The 21,793-nt window shown below is 34.4% G+C and overlaps 1 protein-coding gene across 7 annotated transcripts in view; it reads right to left on the reverse strand.

Annotated features, from left to right (window-relative positions):
- Positions 1-21,793, reverse strand: part of LOC106869985 (metabotropic glutamate receptor) — a 386,369-nt gene that overhangs the window by 176,618 nt on the left and 187,958 nt on the right. For 6 of the 7 annotated variants that reach the window (XM_089360475.1, XM_052971958.2, XM_052971957.2 and 3 more), the window contains one exon: positions 16,128-16,189. The exons of the other annotated variant lie outside the window; for it this stretch is intronic. The gene's annotated coding sequence lies outside the window, so the exon portion shown is untranslated. The remainder of the gene's footprint in view (positions 1-16,127; positions 16,190-21,793) is intronic. 7 annotated transcript variants of the gene reach the window in all.

A 21,793-nucleotide genomic window follows, 5' to 3' on the forward strand; every position in this document is an offset into this window, starting at 1 on the left:
GACTTTTAAACGATTCCTTGAAGGATGAAGGATATAGCTGAACTCGGCCGGATTTGAACTCGGAACATACAGAACCGGAACAAAGACGTCAGAGCATTTTGTTTATTGCTAATCAACTATCTTTACAGGTTTCTGTCAATCCACCATCTTTAATGAAAAAACAATCACTACAACGTACTATATAGAAGAATGTTCCGAATACATCTGTTACATTAATCAACCTGCTTTTCCATTGGAATGATATTGTTACAGAAACGTAGATTACATCCAAAGTATTATACATAGCAAGACAGAAAAACGCAACGTTAACAACATTCCGTACTTTGGGAGGGAAAGGAGATTACAATAGTTTAGGATGAATGAGAGAAATCGATTGAGAATCTGCATTACATAAAGGTGCAGTTGTTAGAAAGATACTAATGTTATCTGACTTATTGCTGACTTGTCTATTTTAATCCGTGTAGTGTCAGTACACATACATACAAACACACACCTACACACGTACATGCGCGCACACACACACATGTACGCAAAAGTACATATACACACAGGTATATATTTTAGTACATGCTTACATATAACTAATTGGTATACGCAAACACACACACTAACGCGTACTCACGCACACAATATATATATATATATATATATATATATATATATATATGTATGTATGTATATCATTAACAGAGGTGGCAACGCAATTCTTTTCTGCGCATTTGCTGCGAATACATAAGCATTCCAGTGAAAATGCTAACTAAATTTGGCAAACGGTGGAAGACATGTACATGCGTGAATATGCGAATGAAGAAGAATGGGAAGAAAATTGGCTACGTGAGAGAAAAACAAAGGGAGAAAGAGAATGAAGGTGTGAGATATATGGGAGCTAGAGAGAGAGAGAGAGGAAGAGAAAAGATTAGCTAGAATGAAGAAAGATGTTGTAGAGATAAAAGACACAGTACTACAAGATTTATTATTTCTGATGTTTTATGCATATTATTGATTTCTGGTAAAAGCAGTGGGGGTCATATTAAAAGTAGAGCACTGGACTAAACGCATTACTGTTCTTAGTTATATCCCTTGATGTACTTAGTCCAAATATATATATATATATATATATATATATATATTACACTGTAGGCAATTGAAAACCTTCGACGGGAACCTGATACTTTTCTCTCTGCAATGATAATCTTGTTTCTCTGTCAATAATATTGGATTGTTAAATGACAAAGCTAAACTATACCGGATTTGTGAAAGAGATGAAACGAAACTCAACCAAGTTAATAACATAACACCAAAAGATATTGAGCGTTTTCGCTGCTTTCAGTGCTTATAGTCAGCAGTGATTTTAGCAAACTTCCAATAAAAGGCATTGCTTCCAGTATTTTTGCAGATAGCTAAAACTATATTGTCCACTGAAACCATCTTCTTCTAAAAAGGTATAATGAGATTTGAACGAAATGAAACAGTATTACTAGTAGAATAAGAAGCCTGGAAGAGGCAGAGTGCCACAAACATTTTGTGAGAATCAATTCAGAAATTCCTCCACCTTAGAACTTAAATGAAGGGGCAAGTTTCCTACGAGAATTTGAGCAAAAAGAACTAAGGCAGTTTACCAATCAGTCCATCAGCTCTATATATCTGTAACGCACATGTACTGGGACATAAATCTTTCAATCTTTAATTTATCACATGGTCTCGGCTCCGAGAACTGGGGGTACGCTTAATTAAATCCCACTCATGTTTCCTGCAAATATATGTTTGAAATTGGGGAGATGAGAGGCAAAATCAAATTTGTATTGGTTTTAATGTAGAATATATCGGAACGAATATAAATACGAGATCCAATGATGTTCAATGCACAACTATTTCCGCTATTTTACTTTTTCAAAAATAAATAAATAAAATAAAAAGTTAATGATGTTGGAATTCAAAAATGTGTGTGAAACTTTTTGCTTCCTCGCAATTGTATGATGCAAACAATATTGTAGTGAATTATAATCTTTGGCTAAATGGATCTTCACGTTACTTACGACATACTTTTGAGTTACAAAATCTATCGTGGCCTGTGTTTATATCACTATTCTTTCATCTCAAATAATGTTAATATTTATTGTAGTTTTCATTGAAAATGCATGCAACATATTCGTAGGATATGAAATAATTTATTGACAGGTGCATATAAATGCACTGTTCTATTCATTGTGTGAGAAGTGATAACGACCACACTTGTGTTATATAACCGACACTTAAATATATGCATCTAAAAACGGCAGATGTTTTGGCCAGTGATCTACTGCTATTTCACTGAAATTGAAAATGTCAGCCGATTTCGTGAATGACACAAGTATTTTCGTATATATATATATATATATATATATATATATATATATATAAGCGTAAACAAATAAATCGAAAATACGTCGGGATTTTTATTTTAAACCGAATGAAAACATTTCCAAGTAAAACACCCTATATCAATTGAAACCATTTTATGACGCGCAGCTTATAGACTCAGTAACAATAGCACAATTCTAAAAGACATGCGATGGCTAATAATTAACACATTTCATTATATTCGAAGCCCTATTGATTTTGCGATACTATGACATTTCTAGATTAACAAGATATTGATGTTCAAGCTTCTCAAGTATTAATGCAACAGCCATAATATGTTGCCCAAATATATAAAAGATGATTTAAGTAATGGTTAACGATGTTGGTTTGTAGTAGGTCGAAAGAAATAGATACCAAAATACTGCTGGAGCATAACTGCTTTTGGATTTTACAAGTATTAAGAAACATGGAACATATATTTTATAGAATAGAATTTGTCAGGTAAATTTTGTTCAGAATTCAGGGAAAGATACTGGCCTGCTCCTGGCCTTACAACCGCAAATTGTATTTAATGCCGGTCTTCACAATCCGCTAGAATAATAAATAACATCATCGAATGTGCACTCGCATATGAGTGTGTTCTAGAGTTTGTCTGTATGTGACTATGCACAAGCGTATGCATAATGTCTCTTTTGGAGAAGAGAAATCTTGTTGTTACTGACAGAAAGGAAGCTTGTCAAGAGGAAAAATGGTTGTCTTTTCTCTGCATGAAATGCGCGTCTAGACACTTTTTTGGCTTTTTAAGAAGCAATTAGACTTGTTTCTCATGTCTGTCAGTTCATAATTGTTGCTTCCCGCCGTGGAAATGGTGGAAAATTGATATCAATCCAGACTACAAGGAAAACGAGATGGAGTGAAAGTGCTTCATAAACACACACACACACACACACACACACACACACACACACACACACACACACACACATATATATATATACATATATATATATATATATATATATATATATGTTAAGTAAAAAGCGGAAGATTGAATATACGATCATTTTTATTATCAATCATGACAATTGTTTCGACACATCCAGTATCTTGGTCAAGTCCTGTGCATGTGAACACATCTAGATACCTAGATGTAATTATTTTGATTTACATTATTGTACATAATATTGAGAACACCAACTTAAAAGGAAGTGGGTGGGGGTTTCTAAAAATTAAATTTTTAATAATTTTTCATGTATTTCTCGACAAACGCTTCTTTTTGTTGTCATGTAATTTTTCGTGTAGTTTATTGTATTTTGTATCTATTTGACTGCTTAAATTTTAGTAGCCTTATAACCCCAGCTGTAAGTAATTACGTCTAAGAAATATGCTTCAGTAATACTAGCCATATTGGCAACGTACAATTGACAAGAGTTTTGCTAGCATTCAAATCGGAGTTCGTTGTGGGCTAGAAGAATTAAAGTGTCAGTGTTACCACAGAATTTGTTTTTAACCATCTCCATATAGGTATTGTGCTTGTTCAGTCTGATGGCAACCTAATGAAATTGAATGATGAAATGGGTTCTAAGTTGTGCTGTTCATTTCACGCTGCTTTGCGACTGGGAGAGTGAAAGAAGCGTTGGCGCGTTGGTAAAATTTCTTTACGGTGTGTCGTCCGGCTCTCTACATTCTGAGTTCGAGTCCCACCTACCGAGAAGAGGCAACAGGAAACCATTCCCAGGGCTAAAATTGAGTGATGGAGAAGGTTCACATGCGCAGGACCTGACCAAGAACAGACCATCACTAGACACATATACATGTATATGTAAATACATGTATGTGTAAATACATATGTTCATCATATTATATAAAATACATATCATATAAAATACATTAAAAAAAATTCGACAATGAGGTAGCAAGAATGACCAACAAATTCAAAGGCGACGACGAATAAACGCTCGAAAACCTGACTAATACAATCTACCAGGAAGGAGAGAAAAGATTTGGACTGGAAACAACAGGGAAGGTAGAATCAGCGGCAAAGAGCGGACCATCGAGGAAAGAAGACAGTGTCACGTGACAACTTGCTGGGGCTGCCTGCTGGAGCCTAGCAGCGGGTATTTAAAGGGAAATTTGACAAGACAGTCAGTCGCCCGCTGACACTCGTTGACGCTACATCGAAGAAGCCAGGGAACAGAAGACATAAGGAGAAAGAAGACATACACCCAACACCAGAGCTGAAGACACCTCCGAAAGTGGGGGGCTCCGCCACGTCAAAATGGTAGAGGAGTAGGGGCCGAAACCAAACGTGATTCCTCCTGATGATGTCTTGAGCTAACTGGATCCTATAAAGGAACTGTTGTGGTAGCAGACCACGAAACATGGTTGAAATTCCTTCCTTTATATTTGGACTTGGAGTATAGGCTTCCTGATGTCATCCACAGTTAGGGTATAATTTTCACTGGATCTACGCCAGCAATTCTGCAGTGTTCCTTTGGCCTATAGTTGATGAAGGCAACGGAAAATGGATGTGGTAGAAATCTTTATTCAACACAACGATCATTTCGACCCATCCTGCAGCTGTCCCTTACGGGTAGGATATTGTGCATGTAGTTGTGTTGCTGCATTCAATGCAGTCTGTGTCACGTCACACTGACTGAGAGTAGAGTTATTCTAGGATTATAACCTGCAGATGGGTCTGGCAACAAATAACATAAATTAAAATAATAAAGGATAGAAAGTAAAACCTTTCAAATGATAAGACTTGAAAGGAAGAGGGATGGGTATACGTTTGTTGACATGAACACATATAGACATACACACAATCAAACACACACACTCGCTCGTGCCGTCAAGGGAAAGTCATTTCATGTAGCTATAAACACCCAACATATTCGTAGATAAGTGGTATCAGGCTGTCCACTGCGTAGCAAATTCTACAGTCGCTTTCAGATGATTGGGCTGACGCATTAGGGACTGGTTCGGTGGACACGCTCAAATATACACAGATATTTGTACAACTACATAGATGGACTGGTGGTAGGTTGAGACACACCAAACGTACAAGTATTCACGCTTAAACATACCCAAGTATTTGTGTATATAATAAATGAAAAAATGTATTGGAAATACACAAACGACAAGTAAAAAAGGTAACAAGGATTTCGCATACACTAAACACTGTATACTATTCGTTAGTTCAGTCGATAACACATAGCAGCATGATGGATAGCGAATACCCATAGGGAAGTTTTATACCTTTCCATGAATGTCCTATTATTTCAGAGAAGGGGATGAATGTGGAGAGCTGGTGGTCATTGGACATTGCATAAAATACATAGACTTATTTATTCTGGGTGTCTGCGCACCTTGTTTAAATCTCGCGTAGGCCAACTTTCTTTCTGCCACGCACGCTCGGAATTGACAGCTTCATGCCGTCCAGAAAGTATATCTCACATCGTGGTCCCAATAATCATTTCACCACAGTTATGTTGAAATGATGAGAAGAATAAAAGTTCTTCAGTATTTCTTAAGGTTTCAACAGAATTCATTTAACTGAAAAATAATTATATATTCTATTACGATAGACATCTACTTCCTTTCTTTTCTTTAGTGTTCCTTAATAACATATAATGACTTCTGGCAATTCAAATTAACTTCTGGTCGCTTTCTATTGTTTCTACTAATTATCTTTTATCAGTGTGCTAATGAACCTATTCATTTACATAAATCTTAATAGTCTACGTCTCACAACAGTTTATCTAATAATTTCTTTTAGGAATGATAAAGAAAACCTCTCAAAATAGCAATAAGTAGTTCATATGTCAATATAATTCGCTTGGTTGGGTTTTTTTGTTTGAAGTAGAATCTCTTTCTCTAGTATATGTAGTATTGTCACAGCCAGTACCTCTAGTCTTCTGCTACGGTTACTCTATCGTACCAATACGTCATAATGCATACATCACATTTTGTGAAACCTATCCCAAATGTTAAAGCTTAAGAAATCAATACCTCGGTGTCAAATGAATAGAACTGTTAAGTCGCAGTAAACATCTTAATTTCCTCCTTGTACATAACACAGTTAAATTTAAAGGAAAACTTTTATTTATATCCGGATGATACTTTCCGGTGGAGAACATTAACTGAGAACAAGCAGTGCGATGTCAAACTATTTCAAAAGAAGACATCGATTCGACATATTTCTCTGTTGATTCCTCTTAGCCTGTCATATTATCTCTTATTAGCTGTGTCTTATCTTCCAATCTTAAACTAGATTGTCCTTTCACTAATCTAGCTATTAATGGCTTATTATTACCTTTTCCTCGGTTGTGTCTACATACTCTTAAAGAATTTTCGTTAAAACAATCATCATCTTTAATAACCTATTATTTGACGAATACACTATAAAGCGAGGTAATTCTCTTTTTGTGTAGACATAAACAAAGCGGTTTTGGCTATTGACAGCATACTGACGTATTTCTATTTCGAATGTTCTGGAAAGATGAGTAGCAACATCAGTAATGACAGAGTATATGAACCAAAGAATATGTAAGAGATACTATAGAACATTATTAACAAACTCTCTACTATTTACTTATGGAGCAGTGTTCGTCCTCCTAAACATCGATGCTTGGTCATATCGACTTCTTAAGAACATGTGACACGCAACTGCTTAATTGGAATACATGTAACATTCAAGAATTCAGTAAATACTAAGAGAAAATGTATAGCAAATATTCTTATGGACTTCAAAGGAGGCAATGTTGCATTGTTCTTATTTGAAATAATTCACTGTTAGTTCGGAACAATATTTCTTTTCTTATAGTCTTCTTATCGGACATATTTCCAAAGTTACGGTTGATTTCTTATGTCGATATATTTTGCCAGCGTAGACAATTGAACTAGGCGCATTAAGAGTCTTATATCTGCATTGATAATCACGTCACTTCACATATTAGGTTATTTCAGTTCGTGGCGTTAAGGCGTTCGGAACAATGCATAATAAGTGAGTCATAAATGAGTTTGATAAGCAGCTCCAGTAATACTGATAACAGAATACTGCTCCAATATATGCAGAGTGGGGCACGGTGCCGATACTTTAGATCTCTACCAGTATAGAGCCTCTCACCAACATATTCTGATCTTTGGCAAATAGATGCGTCACTTCTTCAATTTGGCATTCTTTTGCTGAATTACTGACATCTGGTTGAAGAATCTGACGGTAATTTCGTACCACTGTAGTTCAGCTGATCAAACAACAGAATTCTCCTCATCGAAACTGACGGAGGATCAATCATCAATCAAATAGTTCAAGCACTTTTGGAATTTTAGTGTTTAATCTATTCTGTCTTTATGTAGTATATATATATAAAATCACACAAGTATATATGTGTGTGTGTATATTTTATATATATATATATATATATATACATGTTATATACATATATGTATTCACAGCACGCACACACACACGCCCGCACGCCCACAAACACACGCTATCCGCGCGCGCACACACACACAAAAGTAAAGAAAATCTGGAAAACTCACATATGTTCGATAATCTATTTCGTGCTGCACCTTCCCAATACGCAACAAAATCGCTCGATACTATTTCAATGTATCGTAACACCTAAGTAATTTGTTATTAATAAATACGGAAGCTTATCGTTAAACGTCTTTTTTTTCGGATTTTTAAGGATTATGAAGATGAACTGAAATATCCTTAATAACAAATATATATTTTTTTCTTTTAATTTGCACGTCTTGGATCAGAAAGGAATACTTACAGTGGTTTTGAGTCTTATATTAAACGATTTTCATTACTCTATCGGCTATTTTCCGGGCTGCCATTCTATCGTTATATTAATTAAATACTAAAGTGTCCTTAGATTTAACATCGGTCGCTTTATATAATCAATTTGAAACTTTTCAAGCAACAACATCGGACCCAAGGATTAGTAAGTACTTCTCTTACCACGTTAGTGTGAAGATTGATATAATGTTTAACGAGATGTATAATTAAGAATTAATAGGAGAAACAGATGCAGGCGATAAATAAATAAGATCTAGAACAGATAAAAATTACAATTACACAATGCCATTATATATAATGAATATAATTAAATTGATGCGATAAAAATAATTTAATTAAATTTATATCATAGTTTAATGTAGGCGTTTCTGCATGTCCTGTTCTGAAAGACAATATGCAAATCCTACAATACCAGTGTCAGAATAATTACAGTACCACGAATGCGCAATATTTTTTCCAATCATATTTTGTTATTAAAACTTTAATGAATTTACGTTATACTGCCTTAGTGAACAGCACATGCAAATAACATAGTTAATTGGCATTGTCATATTAATGAAATTAATTATATCAGATATATCAATTATTTCATTGCAATTGTTGGGTGTTTTTGAGACTTGTTTATAGATGGTACCATTAATTCCCTTAAATATGTAGCTTGATTAAATTTATCATACATTTTATATCAACCTGCATGTTAATGAGGTAAGAGAGACAATTGCATATACTTAAGATCCATGGTGATACATTTTCAAATAGGCATGATTAAAGGCATACACATGCATACGCGAGACGCACACACACACGAGCGCGCATACACACACAACGTCACGTATATATGTAAGCATACTTACATATATACAAATGCATCGCTGATCAAAACATTCAAATTTTTTTCTCCGTATTCTTTCTGTTGAAGAGCGTAGCTCGAAACGTTAAAGACTTTCTGTATTCCCGAGCGTTAAACTAATACATCCTTTTGTTGTTTACACCACCTGTCCTCGTCTGTTGTTGTTTTTTCGTAAATTCTCCCATATATATATATATATATATATATATATATATATATATATATATATATATACATATTTTGTGTGTGAGTTAGAGGTTGACAAAACCAACGAAAGGATAGTACCTATCCAATATACTGCTGGTATTAGTGTACCCAATTATTCATAGCCGAGTGCTAGCTATTGCGTGGCAATCTCGCATTTGAGTGTTATATATGGGCGGAGGTAGAAAGTGGTTTAACCTTGATTTATAAGAAATACTGCATTTGCTATATATATATATATATATATATATATATATATATATATATCCATGCTTAGTTGTGTATGTATGAGAGATAGAGATAGAAATAGAGAAAGAGAGGGAAGAGAGGTAGAGAAAATATAAAAAATGAGAAGGATTTTCTGAACAAAATAAGAATACCTCATTTATGCTGTAATGATTTGCTTTAACATTAGGCTTACCTGTTCTGCTTGACGAACGAGTAAATCTGAGAAGGCTCATGAGATATTATGGATAGAAAAGGCAATCGGGAAAATCTTTCAAAATACGAGAATACAAGAATGACAGATAGCGGTAGGCTTACATAATTACCAATAAAAGAATCTAAAGCTGGTGAGGTGTATTGAAACAGAATTTACTGATTATTGGATAAACTAGAGTCTGATTATTGAACATGTGTGGAATCTTCCGTAGATTTTCTTTACATATGGATTGTGTTCTTTGTAACTGATGGAATAGCTCTCTAATATGGATTTTCTAATATGTAATAGAATATAAGTGTATATATATATATATATTTGCACCGTTGGTGACGTCCTGTACCCTTCTATGCATGTATACATCCTGGCCACCCCATCGTTTCCGCCCGCAACTGCCCCACCGAACCTATCGCAATGAATCCTGACCATGTGCTTGTGCCCCTAGTAGCTTTCCTCCCCTCAGACATACCCGACGCCAACCATGCTCTCGCGGGAGTGGCAATGGGAATGGGAAGGGGGCCCCAAATATACGAACCTACTCAAATATTCTTACAGCTCACTGGTCCTACTCCTGAGCTATACACTCATTATATAGACGAATGTTAACTCTTCCACGAATATCTTGACTCTTTCCTCTAATTCGTCCAGTCCTTCTATCCTGCCTTCGAATTCTCCTGTACTGCGTCCAATACTTTCGTTGAATTTCTTGACATATACTTTAGCATAATCCACCTTGCTCTTACTACTTCCCACCACTACAAACACACAGACTCACACTCCAATTTCAACTTTTCCTTGATGCAATTGACAAAGCCTAAGTGCTCCGAAGCGTGTCTGACGCCCTTGCGAGTTACTACTGAAACGATGTTCGCATCACTGCGACATATATTGTGTTTTAAAACAATACATCTTTGAAGCGATTTTCTCTCACGCACAATCTATATCACCGTACTTTCCTGTGATTTATTTCAATTACTGGCTTATTGTGGATCAGATTTCACGTATATATATTATGTATGGTGACGTTTTTGTCGTATTGCTTCCCTTCCTGATGCCGTGCTAAGTTTTCAATTAAATCACATTGGCAATATATTTCAGTTTTAATTTGGAATTGATTCTCTAAAAACTATAATACTGTCAGGAAAAGTTATCAAGGCTTAATGTGTTCCGTTTATTGTATTGAGAGTGAAATCAAATACTGAAAATGATTAATGTAAATATATGAGCATCTTTCGCGTCCTACTCTTTAACTCATATCTATTTTTATCCTGATAACGTTCATTAATGGTTGATCATCTTAGATTTACATTCCACATCTTTCACACTTCATTAGTTACGTTAATCAACGAATCTTTTGAAGTATTTTCTTCATCAGATTGTTATCCTTATAAATTACTAATTTATTGTTTATCACATCTAATGATATTTGCATAAACACTATTCAGTAAAATTATTCATTTTTGCATCAAGATAAGGAAGCAAAATGGATCTTAGAATATTTTTAAACGTTTATGTGATTATGTCCGTGCTATACATAGTGTTTAAACGTTTTGCTACCATTTTTCTGTTGAAATACACTGTTATTGAAGGAGGTTTGGGCCAATGTCAATACAATTTATATGGAAAAGAGACGTAATTAAATCTTACGTCCATTCACAATCCTAACGCTAGTAACAGTGATAACACTAATTATAGCTGTACGTTAAGCAGTTTAAAACATCCACTAATTGGATTAAATAGAATATGACAGCTGCTAATAGGTAACAAGTATTGTTACCTCAAATGTGCAACAGACTATAGGACTATTTGTGGTGCAGTAGCGTGTGGAACAGCATCGATTATGAATCTTAAAAGCTACACATGACGAAAGAAAAACACACACACATACATATATATTATCATATGTAAATGATTCTGGAAACTTCTGGATATATAATAAATATAAAAGTTGCATGAATAAAAGTAAAAAAATTCACAAATGAATAAACAAGAATTTAATAAAATCACTATATGAGACCTGGTCGCCTTTTTGAAAGCATGACAGAAGCAGCAGAAATTTAGTGAGAAGTTCATAGAACTGTAAGGAAATATTCCACATTCGTAGTCGAAAATTGAAATTGAAATATATATATATAAAAAAATTATTAAATTCAATAACTTTAATAATAATAATAATAATGATAACAATAATAATAAGAGAAAGAACAACAACAGCAATAACAACAACAACAATAATAATAATAATAATAATAACAATAATAATAATAAAATGACAACAGGCATAATACCAACGATCATTAAGTGTGTTTAATTATTGACAAAGATGACAGAAAACGCAATATTAATTTTGATTTATTATCAACTGTATTGTTATATTCACACCATTTTAAAATTTGGCAGAGACACGTATTAAAATTCTGTTACGTTATAAAAATACATTTTTTTCTATGTTCATGATTTTAAAATTTTGTATTTTATATTATTTACCAGTATATTTTAGAAGTTAAAAATTTATGTTTTAAATACTTTAATGCATATTTTTTCTGAAATTCTATGAACGATGAACTAGTTTTCATTTTCGCCTACTTTTTCACATTCTTCTAATAAATTCTGTGTTCTTTCTTAATTTGTTTGAATAGAAACGTAGCGTATGACAACTGAAGAAACACATATTTATTATGTAAATTTACATCTATATTGATAAACAGATACAGTCTTCCATCTGGAACTAATGTGGTTACATTTCTGTATATAATGGTTTGATTTACAAAAGGGTTCCTAGCAGAATGATAGACTAGCGATAAATCGGTGTTTCGAATTAACCTCATACCCACAGATGCGAGAATTTCTCTATCTTCTTTTCCTATCACAACTATAATAATCATTGTTCCTCCGAGCTAGCTGAATTCATTTATCGGGAATTTTCGCCCTCCTCCATTTTGATGTTGTCTTTGTCCTCTCCAGGCATCACAACATACATCTAGCCTCTCCTTCCCAGAATTTCGGCTGTCCAGAATTCCATTTCTGCTCAAGTACTCCTTTCAAAAGGTCATTTACAATGATTCAGGAGGAATATTAACGACATCAATGACATAGTACGTTCTCTCAATTAAAAGGATCGAATATTTAAGAAACGATCTCGTCTAACAGTAAACGTGGACCTCACAGTCACGCAGTGAGTTCAACATTTCCTGCGAGACAGGCAAGCTGCAGATATCAGTGACATACGATGAGTGATGTTACGATTAAACAGGTAACGCTTCTGGAGAAGAGCAGAAGCGAGATAACTGAAAGTTAGCAGCAGATTATATCTATCAAAGAAATTCTAAGATAATTAACTTGTTTTCTGTTAATTATAATTTCCTACATATCCATACTTGTAAATAAGCTGTTGCAAAAAAGTTATTTTATGCAGTAATGTTTGTCACTATATCGTTGCCTGAATGATTGACTCTCTCTCTCTCTCACGCACACACACACACACACTTTCTTCCCTATCACACACATGCACACACACACACACATTCTTCTCTATCACACACACACACACACACACACACACACACACACACACACACACACACACACACACACACACACACACACTTTCTCTATTTAACTAAACTTTCGTATCTTAATTAAACTGTTACAATCTTGCCAGCTTCACTTGTATTACTTCACCATAATATCTTTTTACGAAATCAAAGTCAAGATAAAAGAACCTATGTGGCATGATAGCAAGATTTATTAAAGATACGATTTAATGAAAGTTAGATTTCAATAGAAAGAGACATACTGAGTGCGAATCATAAGTCAGAGAAAGAAATACAATACACACACAGAGATACACGCGCGCGAGAGTTTTAGAATGACAGAGAAAGGCAATGAATGACAAAGAGAAAGTAAAAAAATATTTGATGTTTAGCTTGAACAACATAAATTATTAATCTTTAAATTGAAACTTGACAGCATCAATGGAGCGAATTGTGATAAAAGGTTTTCAATTCATGACAATGTCGTTTTATATTTTCTCAGTTTAGAGTATTTAATACGACATTCTTCAGTGGAAGATTATTTTTGTTTTAAAGCCGAATGTCCTCGTTCCATGGAACAATCGGTTGCAATTTCTAGCATGCTACGAAACTCAATAGAATCCAGAGTGTTTTCTTTCTTATTCATCAAAATTTGCTGTGTGGGTTCAGAAGTAAGCCAATACAGAAATTTTGTCGTCTTCTCAGAGAATAATCAACGAGAAAACACAGCTGATGATAACAACACAATATTGAGTGCAATAGAAACTCGAGACCCAAATAATATTTATAGCATAAATCTATAGAAAAAAAACGATATGCAAATAAACACTGCAAATGTGAAATTAGTAGCGAGCTACGTAAAGCCAAATACAAAACCGGGAGAATCTTCCGAAAATCTAAAATTCGTATAAAAATGTATAGTTTGGTATATGAACTGATAAAGAATCTATACGAGAACTTTTTATCTAGTGACGGAAGTTTTTCCCAGATATATTAGAATATTTTTATGTATGACATTTTAATTTTTGCAAAATCCAGTCGTGTCTTCGATCCCATTGTGTCGCACTTTGGTTAAGTATCCTCTACTGTAATTTCGTATTGATCAATTCCTTGTGAATATGATTTGGTACACGGAATCTATGCTGAAGCACATCATATAAAAAAAACAAGCGCACTAATTCACATATGTATATATATCAACCTATGTACGTACGCACATGTACATATGTAAGCAAACCGGCTCGCAGGTATATATGTGTATATATATGTGTGTGTGTAAATATGCATATTCATATATGTGTGTGTGGCATGTGGTGCGTATGACTGTCTATGGACATACATAAATTGGTAACTCCCCAGTTCAATAAATACAGGTCAATAGAATTTCTCAATGTGCTTAAATAAATACAGAATTCATATGATCTACTAAATATGTTGAAGGCAGCACCACAGCAAAATCGCCGTATACTGACTAATCAAAAAGTAAAAGATAAAGGACTCGAAGAATATAAGGAAACAATTTATTAAACAGTTTTAGCTAAATGATATGAAAGAAAACCATTCTTTAGAAAAAGAATAACCGAATATTTAAAAATACAAACAGTACAAACGAAAGATGAAATCAAAGCGGAAATCCAAAAATACTAATGAAAGATTCGAAACAGAAGCTTTATCGTGGCCATATATAACGCTAGATTCGACAGAGAGGAAGCAAAAAGTCAGCGTGATAGTAAACAATGATTGAAAGTCTCTAGATTTATAACAGAAACGGAAGGATTTATTTTAGCTGCACATGATCAATGGTCAGTCTCAGACATCACACTGTTTGCTTGTTAGAAGACAATACAGATTTGACAGAGTTCCAAATACTAGAGGACAAAATCTTGATTGTTAAGTACATGAGTTGGAGACAGACACAGTTGACAAAAGATCACCACAGTCATCAAGGAATTTCCTAAAATACCTCAAAATGAAAACATCAGTATATACCTGAATATAAACATACGCTTCATATAGTGTCGCCCTCTCTCTAAAATGTTAGTATGTTTTAACTAGGGCAATACATTCATTTCACAATATCCTCTACTAAATTTTTTAGCGGTTCCACTTCCAATTAAGAGTTTTCTGTCCGTTTTCTCGGTATGATTTATTTGATTATTGCTCAGAGCTCACGAGGAGACAAACAACATCAGTTGCGACTAAGTTACGCTTTGGGGATATTTTAGTGGCTGCCTCTAACAGACCTACCGGTCAAGCAGAGGCTCCCTCATAGCCTTCAATATATGTTCGGCCTTCACTTAAGATGTTCCGATATTAATCTAGATTTATGACGTCTACTACAAATTTCATTTTAATCTGTGTGTAGCTATATAAATGGCTTTGAATTTATTTTTAATCTTTTTGATATGTTTTCTTTGAGTATTTACTCAATGACCTAACCGCTTCCCTATGTGTATATATATATATATATATATATATATATATACATACATATAATACATATATGTGTGTGTATACATTATGTATGGTTCCATGTATGAACACACACACACACACATATATATATATATATATATATATATATATATATATATATATATATATGTATGTATGTAACTAGACTTGTGCTCCTTTTTGTAGAGCATAGTTCATTTCTATAATGAGGTATATTCACAGTACAGAAATAATCATTTACTCGTAATTTCCTATTCACATGAAACCCCCGGTCCTATCGAAAGTTACTCAGTGCATGATGCCCGCATAAACTGTTGTGTATTTTGAGTTCTTTTTAGTTTCTAAATTCTTATTGTTTTCGTTGCTTAAACTTTCTTCAGTTGATGCCGTGTATTAATATACAGACCTGACACAAGCAAGAATAATTGAAGCAGCAGCCGCAGCGTAAATATCTTTCACCAAGTATAAATAATTGCAAGCTAAGAAATATCTTACCATTTATTTTTATGATATTTTTCTTTCTTTGATTTCTTTGATGATGTTCACAAGATGGTTTTCTGAAAAGTATATAAATATCTATATGATAAACATTATAGCATATATGTTGTTATATATATATGTATATATATATCTAAGGACTAAAAGACAAGGTAGAAAATGCTAAAATGATTTGATCTTGAACATTTTAGTATCGGTTTCCGTCTTTGCGACTTTTTTCCATTTAAAGTAAAGCATGAACAACAATTAAATTGTGGAAAATTTAAAAGGTTTTTTTAAAGTATTTCCATAGTTTTCAAATACAAGGGACATTTTACTTTTTTCTCTCTGTCTCTCTTTTTTACTCTTGTGAAGGTTTCGTAGCAGGTAGTAGCAGTCCTAAAGGAATATTCGATATGAGCTATTGGTTTTCATTGTTTAAGCAGAAGTGGTAGCCGAGGAAGGAGAAAAAGAAAAAGAGGGAGTAAGAAAAGAAGAGAAAGACTAGTAAACATACAGGAGTTGTATGACAGTAGTAGGATGCTGGTGGAATCCACTTAAATGGTCAAGAGACCTAAAAGCGACCTGTTGTGGTGTAATAGTAGTGAATGGAATTGTTCTGAATAAATTCAGGAGTAGTACTGCTCTGAATATATCGTTTTTAATATTTGCGTGGATATTTTTCTGAGGCTCTTGTAATAGTGTCATTTGTGGTGGACGCATTCACAAGGGGTGTATATTTTGTGATAAAATACGACTCTTTGCCAATGCGCTAACTACAGTTTGCGTCGTCCCTGAATTTATTGAGGGGAAAAATTCTGAAGCTAGGTTGTTTGTTAGTGACGCAAATGTCGATGTGTTCGCTGAATGCTATTTTTCTGTATTCCCGAATTTTGATCTGGGATCTATATAGAGCTATGCTTTGACGTAGACTGTATTGCTCTCGACACCAAGAGCAAGTTAATTTATATATTAAATTCTCCGAAGTACCTGTAAAGTTGCTTTTCACTGTAAAACTTTGACCCTGCTTCAAAGAGAACTCTGATCCCTCAATTAGGTTGACGCATACACCACAGTGAATTTTTCCGCATCTTTTTACTGACAGCTTCATTGATTAAATTCATTCTGTGGTCCCTTATTAGTAAGGGAATGTTCTGGAGGATGGTGTCGAAGGCTTCCTTGTTAAGGGGGTTGTGTTTGGAGATGTATGTTAGGGCTTTTAGTTGTAAATCCTTCTTCCATTTGGGTTGCTGAGTTCGTGGATGTTGAGTTGTAGGGCACCTTGAAAGCCTATATCAGTTTGTGATGGTGGATAGTTCTTGGTAGTGTTCCTGGTGCTTGCATTAGAAACTAGAGCACAAATCCTTTTTGCTAGGGTTGAAAGGGATATTCATTCTAGTGTGTTTGGGGTGGCATGAGTTAACGGTAGATATTGCTTAGAGTGGGTTTATAGGATGTATCTGTTTCTATTTTGTTGTTGGATTTCGTAACGAGGAAGTTGAGGAATGGAAGTTGTTGATGGCTATATTGTATTGTAAATTGAATGTTTATGTCAAGACCATTTATAAATGCTTGAAATTCTTTAAGACTCTCTATACTTTCATGCCAAAAAAAATGAAACATTCTTACATACCTAGACAGATCGATAGATATATAGACAGTCAGACAGATAAATGAATAGATAGATAAATAGGTAAATAGACAGAGAGACAACCAGACAGATGAAAAAGGTAACTATATAGCTGCTGTCTCTTATGTTGGGATTTGGAAGCTTCCCTATCTCATCGTAACACCTGCATGTTTCCGAGGCAGAGAGAAACAATCTTGCGAAAACGGTTTACAAGGTTTTATGTGGGAAGAATTCTGCTGATGGCTAAAAATATCAAACCGGAAGCAGAAACGGAAAATGTTTACACCTTTAAAAATAACGAAGTCAGCTGGATCATTTGAATGAAAACGGACACCAGGCATCACGACAACGGGTCAAGTAGAGTTTGTATGAGAGAGGGAGCACAAATGAAACAGAATTGTAGAGATCAATTCCCCAGCAGATGTAGACGTCTCTTAAAAACTTGGGGTAAAGGGGCATATTTATGGAGAATTGATATAAAACATACTGGTCTTATAGAGCATACAGCCTATATATCTTCCATACTTCCTAGTATCAGAGGTGCACTGGATTGCGTAACAGTATATCTGTATATAAATCTAGGAACGCTTAGGTACTCCAAAATAGAACGACGTAGAGTGATTCGTATTGTCTGAAAAGTTGATCAGAATAACTGTGAAAATTTGTAAAGCTTTTCCGGGTTTCTTCATTTGAAGTTCATGGGTGAACATATGAACGCAATAACACGCACATACAGGCACATATACTCACGCACATAAGCAGTGCAGCACACAAACTTGTGTTCTCTTGTGACCCATACACCTACAAGTGCTTCATACATACGTAAACGCATATGCACAGCACACAAGCACACACACACACACACACACACACGTATGCACACTTAGACCTATCGAGGCAAGCAGAAAATGCAAGAGCTGTCTTCACTTAAACAAAAGAGATCTTCCACTTTGTTAAAGATCAGCTTTAATTCTGCAAAGGAAAACTAAGGAATTAAATCTCAAAAGAACCGTACGTATATGCATGCATACATGCATACATACCTACATAAAATTCATTGTGTGTGTGTGTGCGCTCATGTTTGTGTGTATATGTAGGTCGGTGGTTGTCTGAATGCAGCTACCGATGACATCTAGCCTTTTCAACTAAAATTTACCAAATACCAGTTTTGGAGATGCCTTTTATGAAAGAGGCTGACATTTTATCTTCAACCGATCGGATGAAGAAAGTCACTGCCAGAAATTACATCCAACGGATTTGAAATTGGTGTTCTTTTATTCTTTTACTTGCTTCAGTCATTTGATTGCGAGACCATGCTGGAGCAATGTCTTTAGTCGAACAAGTCGATCCAAGGGCTTATTCTTTGTAAGCCTAGTAATTACTCTATCGCTCTCTTTTGCCGAACCTCTAAGTTATGGGGACGAAAACACACCAAAATTGGTTGTAAAGCGGTGGTGAGGGGAGCAAACACAGACACATATACACACATACATTTTAAGATAATCCGACTAACGATGATTTTGATATTTTTGGAACAAATGACAACTGGTGGGCCGTAACTGTTTTGGTCATTGTTCTAACATTTTCCAACAATTTTGAAGAGAGTTAAACAATTCTTGACTTTTTTTCTTTGTGTGAATGTCTCAATTGACGAAGAGGTATTGGAACATGTAATTCTAAGCACTAATTGCATTGATCTCTCTCTCTTCCTCCCTCTCACCCATTTGCCTTCTTTGTCTCTCACGCTCTCTTTCTTTGGCAGAACAATTTATTCGCCATTCCATATATCTCTAACTACCTGTTTCTATCTATATACGCAAGTACATACATATATACATACATACCGACACTCTCTCACATACACGCGTATGAATATATATATATATATATATATATATATATATATATATAGGGGATAATATGCTGAACCCAACTACTTGCAGACGGTGTATCCCGTTGAATTCACTAATTTAATTCATAGCAAAAGTGACAAAAAAAGGAGGAAAAGAAAAAGAAAGAAAAAACTATGTTATTTTGCCAACATGGTTTACATATAGAAGTACAAAGTATCCTCTAATTCCTTATGTACTTTGTACTTCTATATGTAAACCATGTTGGCAAAATAACATAGTCTGCCATAGACACCTGTGCTTTGGTTCTTTCTTTCTTTTTCTTTTCTCCCTTTTTTTGTCACTTTTGCTATGAATTAAATTAATGAATTCAACGGGATACACCGTCTGCAAGTAGTTGGGTTCAGCATATTTTCCTCCATTTTCTAATTGTTACACAAATTTTGGGTAAAACCTCCACTTTTACCCGCTCCCATTGATTGCACCTAGTATAGCACTAGTGTAGCAATAATTGGGTACCCTCCCAGCAGTATACTGGATAGATACTATCCCTTAGTGGGTTGAACCCCCAACCCCTAACTCTCTCACGTTATATATATATATATAGGGAATAATTGATGGATTTTTGCTCTTCGTTTGGTCCAAAATGTCTGCTAACCCCAGCGGTCAGTATCCAATGCACGTGCCTACAACTAGTTGTTTGTCACTGGCGAATTCTTCCGTTGGGTAATTGCGTATTCTGCTCAGGTGAGTAAAGATTCCTTCGAGTATATCAAAATTTACTAATAATAAAGTGTATGGAGACTTGCACATCGACAATATTTATTTTATAAACATTTGCAGCATATGACAATGACCTACACGTGTTTCCACTGCCGCGACAACACGTTGTTGCAGATGATTCCTTGCAATATTTTCAGTGCAGTATTATGCTGTATAAATATCTATAAAATAAATATTGTGGATGTACAAGTCACCATGCTTACAGTCCTAATACTTTATAGATATTAGAATAATGACAATTGCAGTGTATTTACACAAAACTGTACTTACTGTTAATCGTGAAAACCAGCCATTAACGGCTTAAACGATTCGTTACGGATGAATGAAGGTGAAAACACTTGAAGCGTTCGACTCTTGGATTTGGTATTAGTAGGGGTAAATTAATAAAAATACTAAAACAATCAGTAATATATTGTTGTCATGAATGTAACGAGATTATTACAAGGCATTGTGTGATAGAACAAAAGAATATTCAAACTATCAAGAAATGATCATGCCCAAAATATATATATACCCATGTCGCAGTTTTATATCTGCTGATTAAATGTAGCTATGATATATCATTCATTTTTAATCACACACATTTGCATATTAAAGTAATTTTTAAAATTTAGTTTTTACTTAATCGCTTATTCACGCAATAATAAACTCGGTTTACAATATACTTTAAATGTATTCAAAGCGGAAGCACTGGTCTTAAAAAGGATGTTATCCTTCGTATATACTGTTTAGTATTTGCGTGTAACATATCTTTCTACTTGTTCTACAATATATATATATTGCCTTATGACATGGATGCTATTCAACAAACAAGAAAAAGAGAGCGAAGGTGATTCTGGCCGCTAGAATCAATACGCAGATATCCATAAACGTTTACCCTCCAATCACCGAATTAGCAGAGGAAAAACCTCTAAACATTACAATATCTTACAAATTCTATATGCGCTCCATAAAAGTTGACTTTGGACTTTGCTATAACTTAAATGGAAGGTGGAGACATACATCCTTCTGAAGTGTTAAATATGTCATTCCAAATGAGTTTCAGGGTGGAAATCACGAGACATATATTTTTCTTAACTGAATTTCATTTCAAGCATTTTTCTTTCACTTGATTAGGGATTTGAGAAGCACCTATAGTATTTCTTTTATGTGTTCTTGTAATTATTAGTTTCAAAGGAATTTTATTATTCTTAAAGCATAAATTGGAATAAACTTTTGAAAAATAACTTATTAAATAAAAATATATTGGCGAATGTACAAGTAGAACTCCGCCTCTTACGAAATTTTCATCGGAATAATTTTATTTGAAAAAATAATAGGTATAGCAGTATAATATTTCTTTTGATTTATGAAATGCGGCATTGTTAAATGGTAGTAAACTGAATGTGGCCTACCGATATATTAAAAAAAGAAACACGATT

This window comes from Octopus bimaculoides, chromosome 11, assembly GCF_046866305.1.
Source record: "Octopus bimaculoides isolate indiv1 chromosome 11, ASM4686630v1, whole genome shotgun sequence".
Taxonomy (NCBI): domain Eukaryota; kingdom Metazoa; phylum Mollusca; class Cephalopoda; order Octopoda; family Octopodidae; genus Octopus; species Octopus bimaculoides.